This window comes from Carcharhinus amblyrhynchos, chromosome 1 (genome assembly GCF_965287045.1).
Source record: "Carcharhinus amblyrhynchos chromosome 1, sCarAmb.v2.hapA, whole genome shotgun sequence".
Taxonomy (NCBI): domain Eukaryota; kingdom Metazoa; phylum Chordata; class Chondrichthyes; order Carcharhiniformes; family Carcharhinidae; genus Carcharhinus; species Carcharhinus amblyrhynchos.
The window spans coordinates 63,886,623-63,909,680 of NC_137324.1; the positions used below are offsets into that span (position 1 = coordinate 63,886,623).

The 23,058-nt window shown below is 44.6% G+C and overlaps 1 long non-coding RNA gene across 1 annotated transcript in view; it reads left to right on the forward strand.

Annotated features, from left to right (window-relative positions):
• LOC145341209 (uncharacterized) overlaps positions 1-11,359 on the forward strand; it is an 82,357-nt gene extending 70,998 nt beyond the window's left edge. Inside the window, exons 3-4 of the long non-coding RNA XR_013886343.1 lie at positions 9,471-9,597; positions 11,241-11,359. This is a non-coding gene — a long non-coding RNA (uncharacterized LOC145341209). The remainder of the gene's footprint in view (positions 1-9,470; positions 9,598-11,240) is intronic.
• Positions 11,360-23,058: the final 11,699 nt, after the last annotated feature.

The following is a 23,058-nucleotide window of genomic DNA, read 5'->3' on the forward strand; positions in this document are numbered from 1 at the left end:
TAAGATGGAAACAAAATTGGCTTGCTCATAGAAGATAGAGAGCAGTGGTGGAAGGGTGTTTTTCTGACTGGAGATCTGTGACTAGTGGTGCTCTGCAGGGACTCCAGTTGTTTGCAATATATAGAAATAATTTGGAGGAGAATGTAGGTCTGATTGGTAAGTTTGCAGATGACACAAAGATTGGGAGATGTGGGGATAATGAGGATTGCTAGAGAATACAGCAGGATATAGATAGGCTGGAGACCTGGGTGGTGAAATGGAAAATGGGACTTAATCTGGACAAATGCGAGGTGATGCATTTTGGAAGGTCTAATGCAGCAGGGAAGTATACAGTAAATGGCAGAACCCTTAGAGACAGAGCGATCCAGGTGTAGAGATCCAGCATTCCCTGAAAGTGGTAACACAAGTGGATAAGGTGGCCAGAGAGTGTGTGGAGCATATGTCATCTTGGTACAGCTCATGCTCTGACCAAGACCGCAAGGAACTACAAAAGATTTTGAATGTGGCCCAATCCAACATGCAAACCAGCCTTCCATCCATTGATTTACACTCACACTACATTTCCTGCTGCCTCGGTAAAGCAGCCAGCATAATTAAGGACTGCACACGCCCTATCTTATTCCATCAGGAAAAAGATACAAAAGTCTGAGGTCACATATCAACTGATTCAAGAACAGATTTTTCCCTGCTGCTGTCAAACTTTTGAATGGACTTATCTTGCATTAAGTTGATCTTTCTCTACACCCTAACTATGACTGTAACGCTACATTCTGCACTGTCTCGTTTTCTTGTCTATGAACAGTATGTTTTGTCTGTATAGCACGCAAGAAACAATACTTTTCACTGTATATTAATACATGCGACAATAAGAAATCACACCAAATCAAATGTTGCCTTCACTGGTGGGGTCATGGAGCATAAAAATTGGCAAGTCATGTTGCAGCTCTACAAAACTTTAGTTATACCATATTTGGACTATTGTGTACAGTGATGGTCACTACATTACTGGAAGGATGTGAAGGTTTTGGAAAGGGTACAGAAAAGGTTTACCAGGATGTAGCCTGGTTTGGAGGGTATTATCTATGATGAGAGATTGGACAAACTCGGTTTGTTTTCACTTGAATGTCAGAAGCTGAGGGGTGACCTGATAGAAGTTTACAAAGTTATGAGAAGCTTGGATAGAATGGATAGTTGGAGTCTTTTTCCAAGGGTAGAAATGTCAATTACTAGGGAACATAGGTTTAAGGCAAAGGGTGGAAAGTTTAAAGGAGATGTGAGAGACAAGTTTTTACACAGAGGGTGGTAAGTGTCTGAGTTGCACTGCCAGAGGACGTGATAGAAATGGATACAATAACAATATTTAAGAGGCCTCTTGACAGATATATGAATAGACTGCGTAGAGACAAAAGGTCTTTAGTTTAGAAAGTTATAGAACATAGAACATTACAGCGCAGCACAGGTCCTTTGGCCCTCGATGTTGCACCGACCAGTGGAACCAATCTAATGACCCTCTAATCTAAACTAATCCAGTATTATAAATATGCCTATCCACTGACCATTTGAATGCCCTTAAAGTTGGTGAGTCCACAACTGCTGCAGGCAGGGCATTCCATGCCCTTCCTACCCTCTGAGTAAAGAACCTACCTCTGACATCCGTCCTATAATTACCACCCCTCAATTTAAAGCTATGTCCCCTTGTGTTAGCCATCACCGTCCGAGGAAAAAGGCTCTCACTATCCTCCCTATCTAACCCTCTGATCATCTTGTATGCCTCAATTAGGTCACCTCTTAGTGTTCTTCTCTCTAATGAAAATAACCTCAAGTCCCTCAGCCTTTCCTCATAAGACCTTCCCACCATACCAGGCAACATCCTGGTAAACCTCCTCTGCACCCTTTCCAATGCCTCCCCACTTTCTTATAATGCGGTGACCAGAACTGTACGCAATACCCCAAGTGCGGCTGCCCCAGAGTTCGTACAGTTGCAACATGACCTCACGGCTCCGAAATTCAATCCCTCTACCAATAAAAGCTAATACAGTGTACGCCTTCTTAACAACCTTATCAACCTGGGTGCCAACTTTCAGGGAGCTATGCACATGTACACCGAGATCTCTCTGCTCGTCGACATTCCATTAGCCCTATATTCTGTACTCCTGTTACTGTTACCAAAGTGAATCACCCCACGCTTTTCTGCATTAAACTCCATTTGCCGCCTCTCAGCCCAGCTCTGCAGCTTATCTATGTCCCTCTGCAAACTGTAATATCCATCCTCACTGTCTACAACTCCTCCGACTTTGGTGTCGTCAGCACTTCAATGTAGGACCACCAATGCCGGCGTAGAAACTGACAGTTTTACAGTATGAATGATCAAACCCTCAGCACTGCCCCATTCCCCTGCTGTCTTCCACCATTCCAGTCACATGGTGGTTAACACTGCTGCCTCAGCTCCAGGGACCCAGATTCAATTCTGGCCTTGGGTGACTGTGCAGAGTTTGCGTACATTCTCCCCGTGTTTGTGGTGGGCTTCCTCTAGGTGCTCCTGTTTCCTCCCACAATGTGTGGGTTAGGTGTTGTCATATGTTGGTGGGCCGAAGGGCCTGTTCTTGTGTTGTACTGTTCTTTGTAATGCCTGCATAACCTTCCTCAACAATATTTTTAAAAATGTATTGTGAATTCAAGAGTGAGTCTGCAGGCTTGGGGTTCAACAAAAATGAAGAGATGTTAACACTACAGGCGCAGATATTAAACTGCTCAGTTACCTGCAGAAATGGTCATGAAAGTGTTCTCTTAAAGTGTCCTTGTTCAACTACAAGGCTGCTTATGAGGAGACACTAAAAGTATTATGAGTACATTATATTTCCTCCCCCTTTAAATCAAAGATCTCTAACACAATAAACAGTGTAACGTTAACAGTCAATTAGCAATATGAACAATCAATTAAAAACAACAGTCAGTACATCAAATGTTTTGGAGTTCGTCATTCTCTGTGTGGTTGTCGGCAAACGTCAGGCGTCTTTTTTTGTTCTTTGGCTTGGCGTGAGCATCTTCAGTGGTTATCTTAACTAAAGTCACCGTAGTGAGTGATCTGTTGACTTAGTGTTTCATTCTCAATTAAGGTGCTGTTTTCCCCACTTTCTTCAGTTAGTGTCGTAAGAACATAAGAACATAAGAAATAGGAGCAGGAGTAGGCCATCTAGCCCTTCAAGCCTGCCCCGCCATTCAATAAGATCATGGCTGATCTGTCGTGGCTCAGTTCCACTTTCCCACCCTCTCCCCATAACCCTTAATCCCCTCTCTTATCAAAAACCTATCTACCTGCATCTTAAATATACTTAGCGAGGCAGCCTCCACCACTTCAATGGGCAGAGAATTCCAGAGATTCACCACCCTTTGAGTGAAGAAGTTCCTCCTCAACTCCATTCTAAACTGCCCCCCGCCTTATCTTGAGGCTGTGCCCCCTAGTCCTACTGTCCTTTCTGAGCGGGAAGAGCCTCCCCACCTCTATCCTATCCATCCCATTCATCATCTTATATGTCTCAGTGAGATCTTCCCTCATTCTTCTAAACTCTAACGAGTACAAGCCTAGTTTATTCAGCCTCTCCTCATAGTTCAACCCCCTCAACTCTGGTATCAGCCTAGTAAACCTCCTCTGCACTCCCTCCAAGGCCAAAATATCCTTCTGTAAGTGTGGTGACCAAAACTGCACACAGTACTCCAGCTGCGGCCTCACCAGTGCCCTGTACAGTTGCAGCAAGACCTCCCTACTTCTATATTCAATCCCCCTCGCTATGAAGGCCAGCATCCCATTTGCCTTCCTGACCACCTGCTGCACCTGTAGGCTGGGTTTTTGCGATTCATGCACAAGGAACCCGAGGTCCCTCTGCACCGTAGCATGCTGCAGTTTTTCGCCATGTAAGTAGTAGCCCTTCCTACCATTATTCCTACCAAAGTGGACAACTTCACACTTGCTAACATTAAATTCCATTTGCCAGTTCCTGGCCCATTCGCCCAGCCTATCTAGATCCTTCTGCAGACTTTCCACACCCTCCGCACAATTTGCCGTTCCACCAATCTTGGTGTCATCAGCAAATTTTGACACCATACACTCGGTTCCCTCCTCCAGATCATCTATATAAATGGTAAATAGCTGAGGCCCCAGCACCGATCCCTGGGGCACTCCACTAGTCACCAACCGCCAATCCGAATAGCACCCATTGACCCCCACTCTCTGCCTCCTATTTGACAGCCAATCCCCTATCCACGCTAACACCCTACCCCCAACTCCATGCCCCCTAACCTTCTGTAATAACCTCTTGTGCGGCACCTTATCAAACGCCTTCTGAAAATCAAGAAACACCACATCCACCGGCTTTCCTCTATCCACCGCCCTAGACACATCCTCATAGAACTCTAATAAATTCGTCGGACACGACTTCCCCTTAACGAAACCTTGCTGCGTCTGCTCTATCAAACAATTCTCCTCAAGATGCCTCGCTATTTTCTCCTTGATCACGGATTCTAACATTTTACCTACAACAGACGTTAAACTAACCGGCCTATAATTCCCTGCCTTTTGCCTGCCACCCTTCTTAAACAACGGCGTAACATTAGCCGTTTTCCAACCTTCCGGCACTTCCCCGGAATCCTGCGAGGTTTGGAAAATGATCATCAAGGCATCCATTATCACCTCCGCCATTTCTTTCAGAACCCTTGGATGCATTCCATTCGGTCCTGGGGACTTGTCCACAATCAGTCCCTCCAGTCTGTCGAGCACTGCCTCTCTAGTAACAATAATGTCATTCAGGCCCTCCACTCCTACCATCTTTCCATCGCTAACACCCGGCAAACTATTCAAGTCCTCCTCCGTGAAGACCGAAACAAAAAAGTTATTCAAGGCCTCAGCCATTTCCCCATCCCCTACCACTAATCCCCCCCTCTCATCCTCTAAGGGTCCAACGTTCACCCTAGTCAGCCTCTTTTTATATATTTATAAAAACTCTTACTATCCTTTTTTATATTAAGCACTAGCCCAGCTTCATAGTTTATCCTACCCTTCTTTATCAACTTCTTCGTCATTCTTTGCTGATATTTAAACCTCTCCCAATCCTCTTCTCACCTACTACTCTTACCTACTCTAAACGCATCCGCTTTTAATTTAATACTCTCCTTTACCTCCTTCGTTATCCACGGCTGATTATCTCTCCTCCTACGATCCTTCTTAACCATCGGAATAAAATCAGGTTTTCGGGAAGGTCCCGGTCATCTCTTGGCACGCTTTCATTTGGACTCTCTGTCAGTTTTGCCTGTAACGGATTAGTTAGAGTCATAGATGTATATGGAACAGGAAAAAGCTCTTTGGCCCATTACATCTGTGCTGGTCAAAGACAAAACCTAACTACTGTAATCCCATTTTCCAGTAGTTGACCCATAGTGTTAAATGCCTTGGCATTGCAAGTGCACATCCATATACTTCTTAAATGCTACAAGGGTCTCTGCCTTCACCACCCTTTCAGGCAGTGAATTCTAAATTCCCACCACCCTTTGGGTGAAAAAGCTTTTCCTCATACCCCCTCTAAACCTCCTGCTCCTTCCCTTAAATCTATGCCCCTAGTTATTAATCTCTAATAGGGTCCAGGTGAAGGCTGGGATGAAGACACTTTATCTGAATGCACGAAGCATTTGGAACAAAGTGAATGAGCTGGTGGCGCAGATCAGCACAAATGGATATGATCTGGTGGCCATTACAGAGACGTGGTTGCAAGGTGATAGGGACTGGGAGCTGAATGTCCAGGGGTATCAAGCATTTAGGAAGGATAGACAGGAGGAAAAAGCCGGGGTGGGGGGGGGGTGGGGGGGTGGGGGGTAGCTCTGCTGATTAAGGATAGTATCAGGGTGGTAGTAAGGGAAGATATAGGCGCCAAAGAGCAGAACATGGAATCGTTGTGGGTGGAGATTAGGAACAGCAAGGGGAGGAAGACGCTGGTGGGTGTCATCTATAGGCCCCCAAATAATGACCTGGAGGTGGGGCGGGCTATAAACGCGCAAATAAATGATGCGTGCAGGAATGGAACGGCGATAATTATGGGGGATTTCAATCTACATATTGATTGGTCGACCCATGCCGGACGCGGTGGGCTTGAGGAAGAGTTCTTGCAATGCTGCCGGGATAGTTTCTTTGAACAGTGTGCGCTGGAGCCGACGAGGGAGCGAGCTATCTTAGATCTGGTGTTATGTAATGAGGCGGGTAGAATTAGGGACCTTGTTGTGAGGGATCCTCTTGGGAAGAGTGATCATTCATTGTATGGTGGAGTTTCTGATGCAGATGGAGGAGGAGAAAGTAGGATCCCGGACCTGTGTCCTTTGTTTGAACAGAGGGGAGTACAATAGGATGAGAGAGGAATTGGCGAATGTTGATTGGGGGCGCAGATTGGTCGGTAGGTCTGCTGAGGAACAGTGGAGGATCTTTAAGGAGATCTTTCTTGGTGCTCAGCGGGAATTTATTCCGATGGTAAAGAAGGATCGTAGGAGAAGAGATAATCAGCCGTGGATAATGAAGGAGATAAAGGAGAGTATTAAATTAAAAGCTGATGCGTTTAGAGTGGCTAAAAGTAGTGGGCGAGAAGAGGATTGGGAGGGGTTTAAATGTCAACAAAAAATGATGAAGAAGTTGATGAAGGAAGGAAGGATAGACTATGAATCTAGGCTAGCGCTAAATATAAAAATGGATAGTAAGAGTTTTTATAAATATATAAAGAGGAGGAGGCTGGCTAGGGTGAATGTTGGACCCTTAGAGGATGAGAGGGGGGATTTAGTGGTGGGGGATGAGGAAATGGCTGAGGCCTTGAATAACTTTTTTGCTTCAGTCTTCACGGAGGAGGACGTGAATAGTTTGCCGGGTGTTAACGATGGAAAGATGGTAGGAGTGGAGGGCCTGAATGAGATCATTGTTACTAGAGAGGTAGTGCTCAACAGACTAGAGGGACTGATGGTGGACAAGTCCCCAGGACCGGATGGAATGCATCCAAGGGTTCTGAAGGAAATGGCGGAGGTGATAGTGGATGCCTTGATGATTATTTTCCAAACCTCGCTGGATTCCGGGGAAGTGCCAGAAGATTGGAAAACGGCTAACGTTACGCCGCTGTTTAAGAAGGGTGGCAGGCAAAAGGCACGGAATTATACGCCGGTTAGTTTAATGCCTGTCATAGGAAAAATGCTTGAATCCGTCATCAAAGAGGAAATAGCGAGGCATCTTGAGAAGAATTGTTTGATAGTGCAGATGCAACATGGATTCGTTAAGGGGAAGTCGTGTCTGACGAATTTATTGGAATTCTATGAGGATGTGTCTTGTGCAGTGGATAGAGGGGAACCGGTGGATGTGGTGTTTCTTGATTATCAGAAGGCGTTTGATAAGGTGCCGCACAAAGGGTTGTTACAGAAGGTTAGGGGGCATGGAGTTGGGGGTAAGGTGTAAGCGTGGATAGGGGATTGGCTGTCAAATAGGAGGCAGAGAGTGGGGGTCAATGGGTGCTATTCAGATTGGCGGTTGGTGACTAGTGGAGTGCCCCAGGGATCGGTGCTGGGGCCTCAGCTATTTACCATTTATATAGATGATCTGGAGGAGGGAGCCGAGTGTAAGGTGTCGAAATTTGCTGATGACACAAAGATAAGTGGAACAGCAAGTTGTGCGGAGGGTGTAGAAAGTCTGCAGAGGGATCTAGATAGGCTGAGCGAGTGGGCGAGGACCTGGCAGATGGAATACAATGTTGGCAAGTGTGAGGTTATCCACTTTGGTAGGAATAATCGTAGGAAGGACTACTACTTACAGGGTGAAAAGCTGCAGCATGCTACGGTGCAGAGGGACCTGGGGGTCCTTGTGCATGAGTCGCAAAAACCCATACTACAGGTGCAGCAGGTGGTCGGTCAGGAAGGCAAATGGGATGCTGGCCTTCATAGCGAGGGGGATTGAATATAAAAGTAGGGAGGTCTTGCTGCAACTGTACAGGGCACTGGTGAGGCCGCAGCTGGGGTACTGTGTGCAGTTTTGGTCGCCGCACTTGTGCAAGGATATTTTGGCCTTGGAGGGAGTGCAGAGGAGGTTCACTAGGCTGATACCGGAATTGAGGGGGTTGAGCCATGAAGAGAGGCTGAATAGGCTGGGCTTGTACTCGTTAGAGTTTAGAAGGATGAGGGAGGATCTTATTGTGACGTGTAAGATGATGAAAGGGATGGATAGGGTAGAGGTGGAGAGGTTCTTCCCGCTCAGAAAGGACAGCAGGACTAGAGGACACAGCCTCAAGATAAGGGGGGGGCAGTTTAGAACAGAGTAGAGGAGGAACATCTTCACTCAAAGGGTGGTGAATCTCTGGAATTCTCTGCCCGTTGAAGTGGTTGAGGGTACCTCGCTAAATATATTTAAGACGCGGGTAGATAGGTTTTTGGTAGGCAAAGGGATTAAGGATTATGGGGAGAAAGCGGGAAGGTGGAACTGAGCCACTTCAGATCAGCCATGATCTTATTGAATGGCGGGGCAGGCTCGAAGGGCTAGATGGCCTACTCCTGCTCTTATTTCTTATGTTCTTATGTTCTCTCCACCAAGGGATCTTGTTTCTTGTCGTGAAAAGTTGAACTTCCTCCAAATTACATCATCTAGGGTTTGTATGGTTAGGAAACCAGTCCTGTCTGTGCTAGGACAGTGGCAGGAATTCACTTTTCACTTGTGGTATAACTTCTTGCTAGAATTCTTGACCCTGGTGATAAATACAATGTTTCGTCTTGTTCTTCTGTGGTATAAACTGACCCTGCTGTTTTTTCTCGACAATTTATTTTGTCTTGCTTGGTTTCAGAAAATTGAATACTGCCTGCAGTTCATGTTTAACTATGAGCAACGTCCGAGAAGCTTCGGTTGTTGAGTGCACAGTGTTCCTATATGTGAGCAGGAATTGTCTACGTAAAACATTCTACCAACCCATTTGTGCCAGGATGATCAAGAGCAAACCAAATGTGTTGATTTCTGTTCTCCTTCAAGTAATTTATGAATTCTTGAGATACAAACTGCGGTCCATTATCATTCCCCATTTGTTCAGGTTACTTGAATTTGCTGAATATTTCACCCAATCTCTCAGTTGTTTTCTCTGACAATATTGACTTCATGAATGCAACTTCAGGCTATTTCGAGTGAGCGCCACTTAGAATGAGAAACATGCACCCTTCAAACGGTCTGGATTAATCAACGTGTACCCCTTGCTAGGCCTCTGCTGGTCATTCCTATAGATGCAACGGGGCTAATGCTGGCATGTTCTACACTTGTACGCAAGTTGAACACGTTCTCACCTCCTTGATTTTGGCATCTAGCCCCAACCACCAAAAATAACTCCTGGCTATCTCTGTAATTCTTACATGAAGGCCACTGTGTTATTGTATTTGGTTTAATACACATTTTCTTAATAATGGTGATGACTCTCATTTCCCAGAGGAGAACCTGCCTGGACAGATGACTCAAGTCTTTGGATGAAATAAGGCTTTATCTCAGGGTTTGCTCCTGAGAACTTGTCTCGAAGCACCATGTCCATAACCTCTGACAGTAATGGATCACTTCTGGTAAGCTTCTTTACTTGTCCTGTGGTTACAGGAGTGTTAGCTACTTGCTTGAAGTAAAAAATGTTTCCACGTGAACTGTTTATCGACAAACTATTTGGTAATGATAGTTGGGTGAGTCCATCTGTGTTCCCGTGAAGGTTTGACTGATGACACTTGATTGCGTATATGTGTGTGCTGACAACAGTGATGACTGACCAACTTTGCATTCTGCTTGCTGCCACTGATGGAATCCCAGTATGAGGTTCAAAAATCAATGTTAATGGATGATGGTCCATCAATAATTCTTTTTCTATTTAGGAATTGGTAGAACCATTTTATTTCAAAAATGATTCCTGGTTTTTCTTGGAAGTAATAATTCCTGGAAGAATGTTCTCAATGCTGGGGAAGACTAGAATTAGGGGTCACAGTCTGAGAATAAGGGGTAAGCCGTTCAGGACTGAGATGAGGAAGAACTTCTTCACTCAGAGTTGTGAACTTGTGGAATTCTCTAATATGTATAGCTGTTGGGGGCAGTTTGTTCGATATGTTCAAGAGGGAACTGGATGTGGCCCTTGCAGCTAAAGGGATCAAGGGGTATGGAGAGAAAGCAGGAGTGGGATACTGAAAGTGTGTGATCAGCCATGATCAGAATGAATGATGGTGTAGGCTTGAAAGGCCGAATAGCCTACTCCTGCACATCTTTTCTATGTGCCTAATTGCTTTTGGCTATATTCAAGGTCCTCAGCACAGAAACTATTGGCTTCTGTTCATCTGTGGGCATTATGTGGGAAATGACCACCCCAACTTCATAAGGTGATGCATCATATGCCAATTGCAGGGGTAAATTTGGATCAAAATTTGTCAGGATTTCTAAGTTGAATAGCACTTCTGGCTTGCACAAATGCTTGCTCACATTGATCCACTCAATTCCACTTTTTATTTGACACAGTAGACTGTGCAAGGGTTTTAGAATAGTTGCCAGATTAGGGACAAACCTTCCATAGTTATTTAATAGACCCAAGAAAGATGGAAGATGGTTGACATTTTGAGGTGCAAGTGTCTCTGTAATGGTTTGACTTTTGAAGATGACTTCTGCAGTCCCTTAGTGTTGATGACATGACCCAGATGTTCAGTTGAAAGTTGGAAAAATTCATTTTAGTTTTTCCAGACTTTTAATCCATAATCTTCTAATCGCTAGAACATGGCATCTGGATTGCAGAGCTGCTCTTCCTCATTCTTCCAAGTGACCAAGGTGTCATCTAGGAAACACTGTACTCTGTATAATTCGCTTAAGATTTAGTCCACAGCTTGTTGGAACAATGCTGGCTCTGAAGTGATGCCACTTCAGAAATGATAATTTTTTGTATCAGAATAACCTTTGAGTGTCACAATTGTCAAGAACTGTCATGAATCCTGATCCAACTTCATCTGAAGATATGTTTGACTGAGGCGTTGGCCTTCAGCCTACTCAGCAAGTAGATCATCAGTCAAGGGTAGAGGGTACTGCTCTGCACATAGTATATGATTAATAGTTAAAATCTCCACAAATACATACAGATCCATCTTTCTCCATCACAAGTATGATCAGTGTAGCCCAATCACTCATGTTAACGGGTTCAAGGGCTCCCCTTCTGACCGGCCATTCTAATCTGCCTCTACCTTAGATCTGATTACATACGGAAGTCTTGCCTGAGTTTCTTCCTTGATCTTCAGTTTTGCTGAGATACCCTTCATTCTTCCCAGCTGACTGTTCAAGACAATGGCATTTTCTTCAAGCTTTTGGGCAGGTCTGATTTGGAATCTGTCATGAAATTTACCTCGGCCCAATTGAATCTGATATTTTCCAGCAAGTTCTTTTCATCAGTCCTTCGACTATGTGCAGGCTCATATGTGCTGTCTGTCTATTCAATTGCACTGTTGCATCAATATGGACCCTCAATGAAATCATTTCTCTGTTATAGGTTTTTAATAGTATCATCGAGGATTACAGAGCAATATGTCAGACCTTTTCTGGATAAATGGTCTCTGACACCAGTGAGACTGTTCCCCCAGTGTCCACCTCTATCTTCAGCAGCTGTCTGTCCAGTAATGGAGTGACCCAACACCTGTTTGTTACACCAGCAATAGCTAATGCATTTAATGACGGTTTATCTTTGGGCTGTGACTTGAGTTCCTACTCATGTCCTTTTTGTACCACACAGACACTGTTCCCTTGATTTAGCTTGCCATTTGTTTGCGCCTGCTCTTGCTTTCTTTAAGGCCAAGTTGGTTTCAGTTAACCAGTTTTTGAATAGCCTCGCTCCTTAAATCACAGACTAATCTATCTCTGATGGTATAGTTTAACACATCCCAAAATTCACAGTATTCAGCCAGTCTTTTCAGGGTAGCCACGAACTGTGTAATCAATTCATCTTCCTCTTGGTTCTGTGATGATTAAAGATTTGGTGTATAATGGCCCTGCAAAATTTCTATGATTTGTTTGTATGTTTTTGTTGCTGGTTACTCTGGCTGAGAAGGTTAAATGCTTTCTTCCCCATTATGTTTAAGAGTGTTGGAACTTTTGTATCTACTTCATATGTACTATCTTGAACAAAGCAGTAGAATCTTGTCTGCATACAAGCTCCATCACTCTGTCTTCTCATCAAACAGGTGAGACAGCACCAAAAACACCAGCAATTTTTAACACTGTGAAAGGAACTGCATATGCACTGGTTAAGTAATATTTCAGTAATTACAGATTGCTTTAAGAGCTGATCACATAATTTGATGGTGATTTAATTGTATGTTTCACAGCTTGCTGGTTAGTTTCAGTTTCTGTTCTGTGCAGAGAACTCTGACTAAACCTCTTGTGTGTTACTTCAAATCTGCTTGTGCGACCCATGTCTTTTTCTTTTTGTTTGAAACCCACAAAACTTAACGTAGTTAGGACATTATGAAAAGAAAATTGGCGACAAGTCAGGATATTGTTCCATTGAAAACATTGAGAAAAGATCTTAAGGAGAAGAAACACTGTGGGTCCTCACACTGTGAGTAGAAGGCTGGGGAAAAGGCAACAAGAGGATTAAAGATAATGTGCCAGTGAAGGAAGGCCAAGTAAGAAAAGAAAGTTGGAAGTTCTCTCTGTGGTTTTAATAGAGGGGTGTTTTCCAATCAAGAGAGGAGTGAGATTCCAGGCATGTTTGAAAAGGAGTGATGTTTTGCTCTACAATTAGGACTGTTTAAAAAAAAATCAAGTCAACAGTCTTCAGGGTGAAAAGGGGACTACTGGTAAGACAGTTAAAAAAAACTGAGCAATTTCGTGTTGCTAATGCCTGCAAGAGAAATTGTGGGTCAATTATGTGGCATATATCCTTTCAACCATGGAGTTATTTGTGGGACATATGTCGCTGGCTGGCCAGCATTTATTGCCCAACTCTAGTCGCCCTTGAACTGAGTGGCTTGCTAGGCCATTTTAGAGGGCATTGCTGTGGCTTAGGAGTCGTATGTTGGCCAGACCAGGTAAGGACAGCAATTTCCTTCCTTAAAGGACATTAGTGAACCAGATGGGTTTTTCCAACATCAACAATGGTTTCATGGTCATCAGTAAATTCTTAATTCCATTTGTGCAAACCATGTCTTTTTCTTTTTGTTTAAAACCCATAGCCCCAGTGTGCCACAAAATTTTAGCACAACCTTGCTTCCTTTCTCCCCAAAACAAGGCACGACCTGAGCTCAGCCCATTTTCCTTTGTGTCTTGCAACACCTCCCATATCTAAGCTTGTTGCAGGGTAGTTGCTACTCATGGCTACCAAGTTCATTTTGGACGTAGCACTTAGCGAGCTGCCCCCTGAAGTTGTTTCCTTTGGATTATTCAGTTTCTCTGCTCATGTAAGCTGGTTAGCTTAATGTCCGTAGTTGGAAAAATGCTAGAATCCATCATCAAAGAAGAAATAGCAAGACATCTAGAAAAGAATGGGTTGATCAAGCAGATGCAGCACGGATTCGTGAAGAGGAAGTCATGTTTAACGAATTTATTGGATTTCTATGAAGATGTGACTGTTGCGGTAAACAGAGGGGAACTGGTGGATGTGTTGTTTTTGGATTTCCAGAAGGCATTCGATAAGGTGCCACACAAAAGGTTGCTGCAGAAGGTTAGGGTGCATGGAGTTGGAGGTAAGATGTCAGCGTGGACTGAGGATTAGTTATCTAACAGGAAGCAGAGAGTTGGAATCAATGGGTGCTTTTCTGGTTGGCGGTTGGTGACTGGTGGAGTGCTGCAGGGATCGGTGCTGGGGCCTCAACTGTTTACCATTTACATAGATGATCTGGAGGAGGGGGCTGAGTGTAGGGTAACGAAATTTGCTGATGACACGAAGATGAGTGGAAAAGCAAATTGCGTGGAGGGTGCAGAAAATCTGCAGAGAGATCTGGATAGGCTGAGTGAGTGGGTGAGGACCTGGCAGGTGGAGCACATTAGCAAGTGTGAGGTTATCCACTTTGGGAGAAATAATAGTAGGAGGGATTATTATTTAAAGGGTGAAAAGCTGCAGGATGCTACAGTGCAGAGGGACCTGGGGGTCCTTGTGCATGAGTCGCAAAAACTCAGTCTGCAGGTGCAGCAGGTGATCAAGAAGGCGAATGGAATGTTGGCCTTTATAACGAGGGGGATAGAATATAAAAGCAAGGAGGTCTTGCTGCAATTGTACCGGGCACTGGTGAGGCCACAACTGGAGTACTGTGTGCAGTTTTGGTCCCTGTATTTGCGAAAGGATATATTAGCCTTGGAGAGAGTGCAGAGAAGGTTCACCAGGCTGATACCAGAGATGAGGGGGTTAGCTTATGAGGAGAGATTGAATAGACTGGGTCTGTACTCGTTAGAGTTTAGAAGGCTGAGGGGGATCTTATAGAGACTTACAAGGTAATGAAGGGGCTAGATAGGGTAGAGGTAGAGAGATTCTTCCTGCTTAGAAAGGATAGCAGAACTAGAGGGCACAGCCTCAAAATAAGGGGGGGGGGCTGCAGTTTAGAACGGAGTTGAGGAGAAACTTCTTCACTCAAAGGGTGGTGAGCCTCTGGAATTCCATTGAAGTGTCCATCCTTAATTACCCTTGGACTGGAGTAGCTTGCATTTTACTTATTCGTGGGACATTGGTGTTGCTGGCTGGCCAACATTAATTGTTCATCCTTAGTTGCCCAAGGGCAATTGAGAGTTAACCGCATCGCAATGGCTCTGGAGTCACATGTAGGCCAGACCAGATAAGGACAGCAGGTTTCCATTCCTAAAAGCCATTAGTGAACCAGGTGGGTTTTTGCAACAGTCGACTTGGTTTCATGGTCATCATTAGACTCTCAATTCCAGATATTTTTTATTGAGTTCAAATTCCACCATCTGCTTTGAGATTTGAACACCGGGCCCCCAGAACATTAGCTGAGATTTTGGATTAATAGTCTACCGATAATATCGTTATGCCATCGCTCCTCCACAAACAGAAAAACATGCAGCAGGTTTCCTTAGAAATTGCTCAATTTGTCAGGCTTGGCCTAATCTTAACCCTGGCAAAGTGATTATTCATACTGGCAAGGAGAGTGCAATGCCAGATCCTCATGATAGGCCTCTGGATCCATTGGATAGACCATCTGAAGAGCCTGAGAGAGCATGCTGTCCTGAAATGGGAGTATTGTATGTCCAGGGTACTTTCTAATTCTCAGCAAGGCTCTGCTGAGGACATGCCAACTTCACATATCAGTATGTTGCTGGTATTGATCGCAGTGGCCAGCGGTGTCATATCTGTGTCTTACCCTTTCTCTTCTATTCACTCTAAGTCATTTGTCATTCTGACTTGGAAATATATAACCACTCCTTCACTTTTGTGGGTCAAAATCCTGGAACTCCCTCCGTAACAGTATTGTGGGTGTACCTACACCACATGCAGCAGGTGCAATTACAGATGGGCAATAAATGCTAACCAGTGATGGCTACATCCTGTGAAATGAATTTAAAAAAGGATCCTGACAGTGGTCAATGGCGAGCTGCCCTCACCATGGGACAACCTGCTGACAGGGGGGTGGAAAATTCAAACCTATAATCTGAAATTAATGAATTGGAGTACTGTGTGCAGTTCTGGTCGCCTCACTACAGGAAGGATGTGGAAGCTATTGAGAGGGCGCAGAGGAGATTTACAAGGATGTTGCCTGGATTGGGAGGCATGCCTTATGAAGATAGGTTGAGGGAGCTCGGTCTGTTCTCCCTGAAGAGACAAAGGTTGAGAGGCGACCTGATAGAGGTTTATAAAATGTTGAGAGGAATAGATAGATTCTCGGAGGCTATTGCCCAGGGCTGAAATGGTCACTACGAGAGGACACAGGTTTGAGGTGCTGGGAAGCAAGTATAGAGAAGATGTTAGGGGTAGGTTTTTCACTCAGAGGGTGGTGAGTGAATGGAATCAGCTGCCATCGGTGATGGTGGAGGCGAACTCGCTGGGGTCTTTTAAAAGACTTCTGGATGAGTACGTGGGATTTAATGGGATTGGGAGTTACGGATAGTTCTATGGCCTGGTAGGTATGGATACGATCGGCGCAACGTGTGGGCCGAAGGGCCTGTTTATGCTGTAGTGTTCTATGTTCTATGTTAATTTGATTTGAGTCCAGAAGGCTAGAAAGTGCCTAAACAAATGATGCTGTTCGTTAGACTTACTTTGAGCTTCACTGGAACAATGTAGGAGTCTGAGAGCAGAATTGGAATAGGGCAAGGAATTAAAAGGCAGTTTACTGGAAACCTGTGGCTGTGATTACAAGCATATAAACATATGAAATACAGGCAGAAGTAGGCCATTCGGCCCTCTCAAACCCGCTCCATGAATCAATAAGTTTGTGGCTGATCTGCATGTGTTGAGTTCAACATTTCACATCTACCCCGCTAACCTTTGATTATCTTGCCTCACAAGAATTTATCTGTGTCCATTTGAAAATATTCAGTGACTCTGGTTCCACCCTCTGAGTGTTCCAAAGTTGCACAATCCTGAGAGAAAAAAGTTCTCTTCTTTGTCCCAGAAACGCAATCCTTAATGTTGTTAATTCGATTCGTTAAGGGGAAGTCATGTTTAACAAATTTATTGGATTTCTATGAGGATGTGACTAGTGCGGTAGACAGAGGGGAACCGGCGGATGTGGTGTTTTTAGATTTCCAGAAGGCGTTTGATAAGGTGCCTCACAAAAGATTGCTGCAAAAGATTAGGGTGCACGGAGTTGGTGGTAAGGTGGTAGCGTGGGTAGAGGATTGGTTGTCTGATAGGAAGCAGAGAGTTGGAATCAATGGGTGCTATTCTGGTTGGCAGTTGGTGACTAGTGGAGTGCCGCAGGGATCGGTGCTGGGGCCTCAACTGTTTACCATTTACATAGATGATCTGGAGGAGGGGGCTGAGTGTAGGGTAACGAAATTTGCTGATGACACAAAGATGAGTGGAAAAGCAAATTGCGTGGAAGGTGCGGAAAGTCTGCAGAGAGATCTGGATAGGCTGAGCGAGTGGGCGAGGACCTGGCAGATGGAGTATAATGTTAGCAAGTGTGAGGTTATCCACTTTGGTAGAAATAAAAGTAGGAGGGATTATTATTTAAAAGGCAAAAAGCTGCAGGATGCTACAGTGCAGAGGGACCTGGAGGTCCTTGTGCACGAATCACAAAAACCCAGTCTGCAGGTGCAGCAGGTGATCAAGAAGGCGAATGGGATGTTGGCCTTTATAGCGAGGGGGATAGAATATAAAAGCAAGGAGGTCTTGCTGCAACTGTACAGTCCTGGTGAGGCCGCAGCTGGAGTACTATGTGCAGTTTTGGTCGTCGCATTTGCGGAAGGATATATTGGCCTTGGAGGGAGTGCAGTGAAGGTTCACTAGGCTGATACCGGAGATGAAGGGGTTAGCCTATGAGGAGAGATTGAATAGACTGGGCCTGTACTTGTTGGAATTTAGAAGGCTGAGGGGGGATCTTACAGAGACATATAAGATAATGAAGGGGCTAGATAGGGTAGAGGTAGAGAGATTCTTCCTGCTTAGAAAGGATAATAGAACTAGAGGGCACAGCCTCGAAATAAGGGAGGGTGCAGTTTAGAACGGAGTTGAGGAGGAAATTCTTCACTCAAAGGGTGGTGAGTCTCTGGAATTCCATTGAAGTGGTGGAGGCTACGTTGCTGAATATATTTAAATCATGGGTAGATAGGTTTCTGATAGACAAGATAATTAAAGGTTCTGGGGAGAAAGCGGGACAGTGGAACTGATTCACTTCAGATCAGCCATGACCTTGTTGAATGGTGGGGCAGGCTCGAAGGGCTAGCTGGCCTACTCCTGCTCCTATTTCTTATGTACTTATGTTCTCTTATGTTCTTATGTTGTGGTTTGAGGACTGACTGGCAATATTCTGCAAAGAGGTCACCCAGTTCTGAAATTAGGCTTCTCAGTGTAGCAGAGAGTAAGTCATGAGCAGTGAATACAATTTTTTCAATTGAAACAAGTACAATTAAGTTGCATTTTCTGCTGGAACAAGCATTTGGGGCTTTGGACAGTCAGAAGGGAAGAGATAAAGGGCAGGTGTTGCATTTCTTGCACTTGCATGGTAAAGCACCATGGAAATTGAAGAGGATATTGGTGGGTGATTGAGGGTTGGACTAAGGTGTCATGGAGTAAATTCTCCCTTCAGAATGATGAAAAGGGAGAGGAGCGAAATGTGTTTGGTAGTGGTATCATGGTGGAGATGATGAAAATAGTGGATCTGTTGAATGTGGAGGCTGATATGGTGGAAAGTGTGGACAAAGGGAAACCTATTGGGATTCTGGAAGGGAGTGGTAGGGGAGTGCGGAAGTGTGGGAAATGGAATGGACACAGCTGAAAACTCTAAAGCATGGTGGAGAAGAATCCTAAACTGAGGAGAAAGGAAGACAGTTTCAAAAGCCTTTGTATGTAAGGTTTCATCATCAGATCAGATCTGACAAGAGACAAAGAAACTGGGAGAATGGAATAGATTCATTACAGGTAGTAGTATGTGAGGCAGTGTAGTCAAGTTGGTTCTTGGAGCCAGAAGGCTTATAGCCAATATTGGTTGATAACCTAGCAGCAGAAAGGGGGACAAGAGAAGTGGATAAAAGTGGAGAAGAATTGAAGATGGATCATGTAAACGTGAGATAAAAATGAAATTTGCAAGCAAAGTTGATAAAGTTTTAGGTTTCTAAGTGACAGCATGAACCAACACCAATGCAGTCATCAGTGTACCAGAAAAAGAACTTTGATGTGAATGCTGTTGCCCACATTTATTGCAAACTGTTTCTCTCTCCAGTGGTGGAATAAAGCAGTAATAGTTCTGAAAATAAAAATTGCGCCACACGTAGGGCCCAATTTTACCATTGCGTCACGCCAAAAAATGGATGCAAAAACTGGTAAAGTCAGACGTGAGGCCATGAACACGATCTGCGTCCACGTCCACGCAGATGCACACTTTACCAAGGCCCAAAAATGGTGGTGATAGTGATTTAAATGCATTTGCATGCATTTGAATTGAATTAATGGGCTGCCCGCCCAACTTTACCAGCATTTCCCCTTTTACCATTGCGTTCGCACTTCCAAATTTGACGCAAAGTAGACATGCTTGGCAAAGGCCTGTTTCGAGTACTCCAGCTTCTGAAGAGGTAAGTTCAGAGTTTCTGGCAGCTCTCGAAACAGGCCTTTGCCAAGGCGGTGGGGGTAGTGGGTGGAGGGAGGCAGGCCAAATCATTCTTTGGTGGGGTGGGGGGGGGGAGGGAGAAGGTCCAATTATTCTCCGGTTGGGAGGAGGGAGGCCTGATCATTCTCTGCTGGTGATGGTGGGGGGAAGTGGGGTGGTGGGGTGGGAGGCCAGATTGTTGTCTGGTGGGAGGCGGAAGAGGGAGGGCAGAGGGAAGCCAGATCATTGTCCGGTGATAGAACATAGAACATTACAGCGCAGTACAGGCCCTTCAGCCCTCGATGTTGCGCCAACCAGTGGAACCAATCTAATGACCCTCTAACCTAAACTATTCCAATGTTATCCATATGCCTATCCACTGACCATTTGAACGCCCTTAAAGTTGGCGAATCCACAATTGCTGCAGGCAGGGCATTCCACGACCTTACTACCCTCTGAGTAAAGAACCTACCTCTGACATCCGTCCTATAATTACCAACCCTTAATTTAAACTATGTCCCCTTGTGTTAGCCATCACCATCCGAGGTAAAAGGCTCTCACTATCCACCCTATCCAATCCTTTGATCATCTTGTATGCCTCAATCAGGTCACCTCGTAACCTTCTTCTCTCTAATGAAAATAACCTCAAGTCCCTCAGCCTTTCCTCATAAGACCTTCCCACCATCCCAGGCAACATCCTGGTAAACCTCCTCTGCACCCTTTCCAATGCCTCCACATCTTTCTTATAATGCGGTGACCAGAACTGTACGCAATACTCCAAGTGTGGCCGCACCAGAGTTTTGTACAGTTGTAACATGACTTCACGGCTCCGAAATTCAATCCGTCTACCAATAAAAGCTAACACAGTGTACGCCTTCTTAACAACCTTATCAACCTGGGTGCCAACTTTCAGTGAGCTATGCACATGTACTCCAAGATCTCTCTGCTCGTCAACACTACTAAGAGTTCTTCCATTAGCCCTATATTCTGTACTCCTGTTATTCTTACCAAAGTGAATCACCTCACACTTTTCCGTATTAAACTCCATCTGCCCCCTCTCGGCCCAGCTCTGCAGCTTATCTATGTCCCTCTGCAAACTGTAAAATCCATCCTCACTGTCTACAACTCCTCCAACTTTGGTGTCGTCAGCAAATTTACTAATCCATCCTTCTACACCCTCATCTAGGTCATTTATAAAAATGACAAACAGCAGTGGCCCCAAAACAGATCCTTGAGGTACACCACTTGTAACTGAACTGATGGGCGTAGGAGGGAGGCCAGATTGTTGTCTGGTGGGGTGGGGGGGTGGGGTAGGAGTGATACTAGATCATTTTCTGGTTGGGGGGGCGGGTGGGGAAGGAAGGAGAGAGGCCTGATCATTCTTTTGGGGTTGGTTGGGGGGGAGGCCTAATCATTCTCTGGAGGGCGGTGGGGGGGAGGCCCGATCATTCTCTGGAGGAGAGGGGTGGGGAGGCCTGATCATTCCCTAGAAGGGGGGAAGAGATCCGATCATTCTCTTGGGGAGGGGAGGAGACCAATCATTCTTGGGGGGGCAGGGGGAGGCCAGATGGATCTCTGTTGGGGAGGCTGGGGTGGGGGGGTCCGCTGCCACTCAGTGGGCAATCGGTGGAGGGAAGGGGGAGCAGAGGGCTGCGATCGGTCTGGGTAGTGGGGTGACAAGTGGATAAGGGGGACTGTTGTGTAGTGGGATGGAGCGATGTCTGTGGTGGGCCATTGCTCCTTCTTTTCAGTCCCGAGCCGCTTTTTGGGGCTTGGGGGTGATATGTTACTTAATCATTGTTTTAGTCATGTCCTGATAAAGCTGTACAGGATACACATCAATACACCAGTGTTATCACACCATCCTGTACCAAAGAACATAAGAACATAAGAAATAGGAGCAGGAGTAGGCCATCTAGCCCTTTGAGCCTGCCCCGCCATTCAGTAAGATCATGGCTGATCTGAAGTGGATCAGTTCCACTTTCCCGCTCTCTCCCCATAACCCTTAATTCCCTTGTCTGTCAAAAACCTATCTACCTGTGACTTAAATATATTTAGCGAGGTAGCCTCCACCACTTCAACGGGCAGAGAATTCCAGAGATTCACCACCCTTTGAGTGAAGAAGTTCCTCCTCAACTCCGATCTAAACTGCCCCCCTCTTATCTTGAGGCTGTGCCCTCTAGTCCTGCTATCAATCCTGCTATACATTAAACTTTGATTCTCCTTAATAACTAACTAATTCAAGGCTCAAATGTGAACAGTACATACACATCAACTGGATCTCCACGATGGTTTCACAGTCACCTTTATAATTCCATTGCTAAATTGGATGAGTATTAATTTATTTTTAAATATCCTTGCAACATTTATCTGATTACATGTGTCAATTTCAAGTTCAATTTTTTTTCTCACTGCACATGCGCAGTTCAAAGCTGCGATCGGAGCAGCAGCGTTTTGGGGCACGCTAAGCCCTGCCCACAGTGCGATTCAAACTCGCAATTTTTTTTTAGCTGAGTGCATCTGGGGGTGCTTGAGAATGGTTTTTCAAGTCGGATCTGAATTGCCCCCAGATTCAGCACTTAGAATAAAAATGGTAAAATTGGGCCCATAGTGAGGCATCATAGATGTTAACAATCAAATCCAGATATTTACAGATTTCTGATAGATGACAAATTAAAATCTTTTCCAGTTTATAACTACTCAACTTCCTGTGACAGACATGGTGGGAATGTGAGTGCACCATACTATACCAGTAATGTTGAGAAATTGAGCAATTTCTAAAGAAAACTGCTGCAAGGTTTGCTATTTATGGGAAACCTAGAGTTTCTTCATTATATCATCAAACTGGTTGGTAATTGTGGATGCCAGACTCTATAGTAATTTGAAATGAATTACTGTGAATCTATTTGGTTTTTAAATCTATTTATGATAGGTTAAAAAGCTTATCATGAGATAATAGCACAACACTTCAAAAGGTGCTAGATAAGGTGCCACAATGGAAGATGGTTGATATAATAAAAATGTACATATTAAATGGAATAAAACAGTAAGGATTGGAACTTAGCCTGAGAACATTTGACGGAGTGTCGGTTAATGAATTTTTTTTCAGACTGGAGGGATGCAAACAGTTGTCTCTCTCATGATTCAGTGTTTGAACTATTGTTTTTTTCACTTATGTGAATATTTTACACTATCTGGAAAGGAGAATTTTGAATGGTCGCAGGGAGAAGGTGGGAGAATGGCACCAAATAGAAATGGTAGTGTGGTCAGTGCTGAATTACCTACTTTTGGACTGTAACCTTTCTGTGATTCTGTGAAATGATTGGGACTTGGATGTGCACCACAGCATCTCAAAATTAGCAGGCAACATGAAAATAAGGTGTGTAGCTTAACTGTGGAAAGGCCTGTAAGTGACTTCAGTTTGGTAACTTGATGGCAGATCAAATTTAATGCAGAGCAATGAGAGGTGATGAAATAACAATGGATTTGCTTCGCCCTGAGGTAAGTCACCCGTTAAATTTTAACAGTCTGTCTACTTAATTTCTGCCAGGCAGTTACTTTTAAAATCATCCCCTGTACTTCCATGGTTAATGCTGTAGCAATTATTTGACTGAGGTATCTTACAGAAAGGTGGAGAATCACTGTACTGAGAAGTCATAGGATCTGCTGCTTGGTAATGAGGGACAGCATTTAATCCTGCCGAGAAGGGTTCCCATCAGTTGGAAAACAAGAGAGAGCCCTACGGGAAATGCCTGCTGCATTAAATGCTAATCTGGCATCTAACTGCTTCCAGGATTCTAGGATTGGAAATTCCACTTC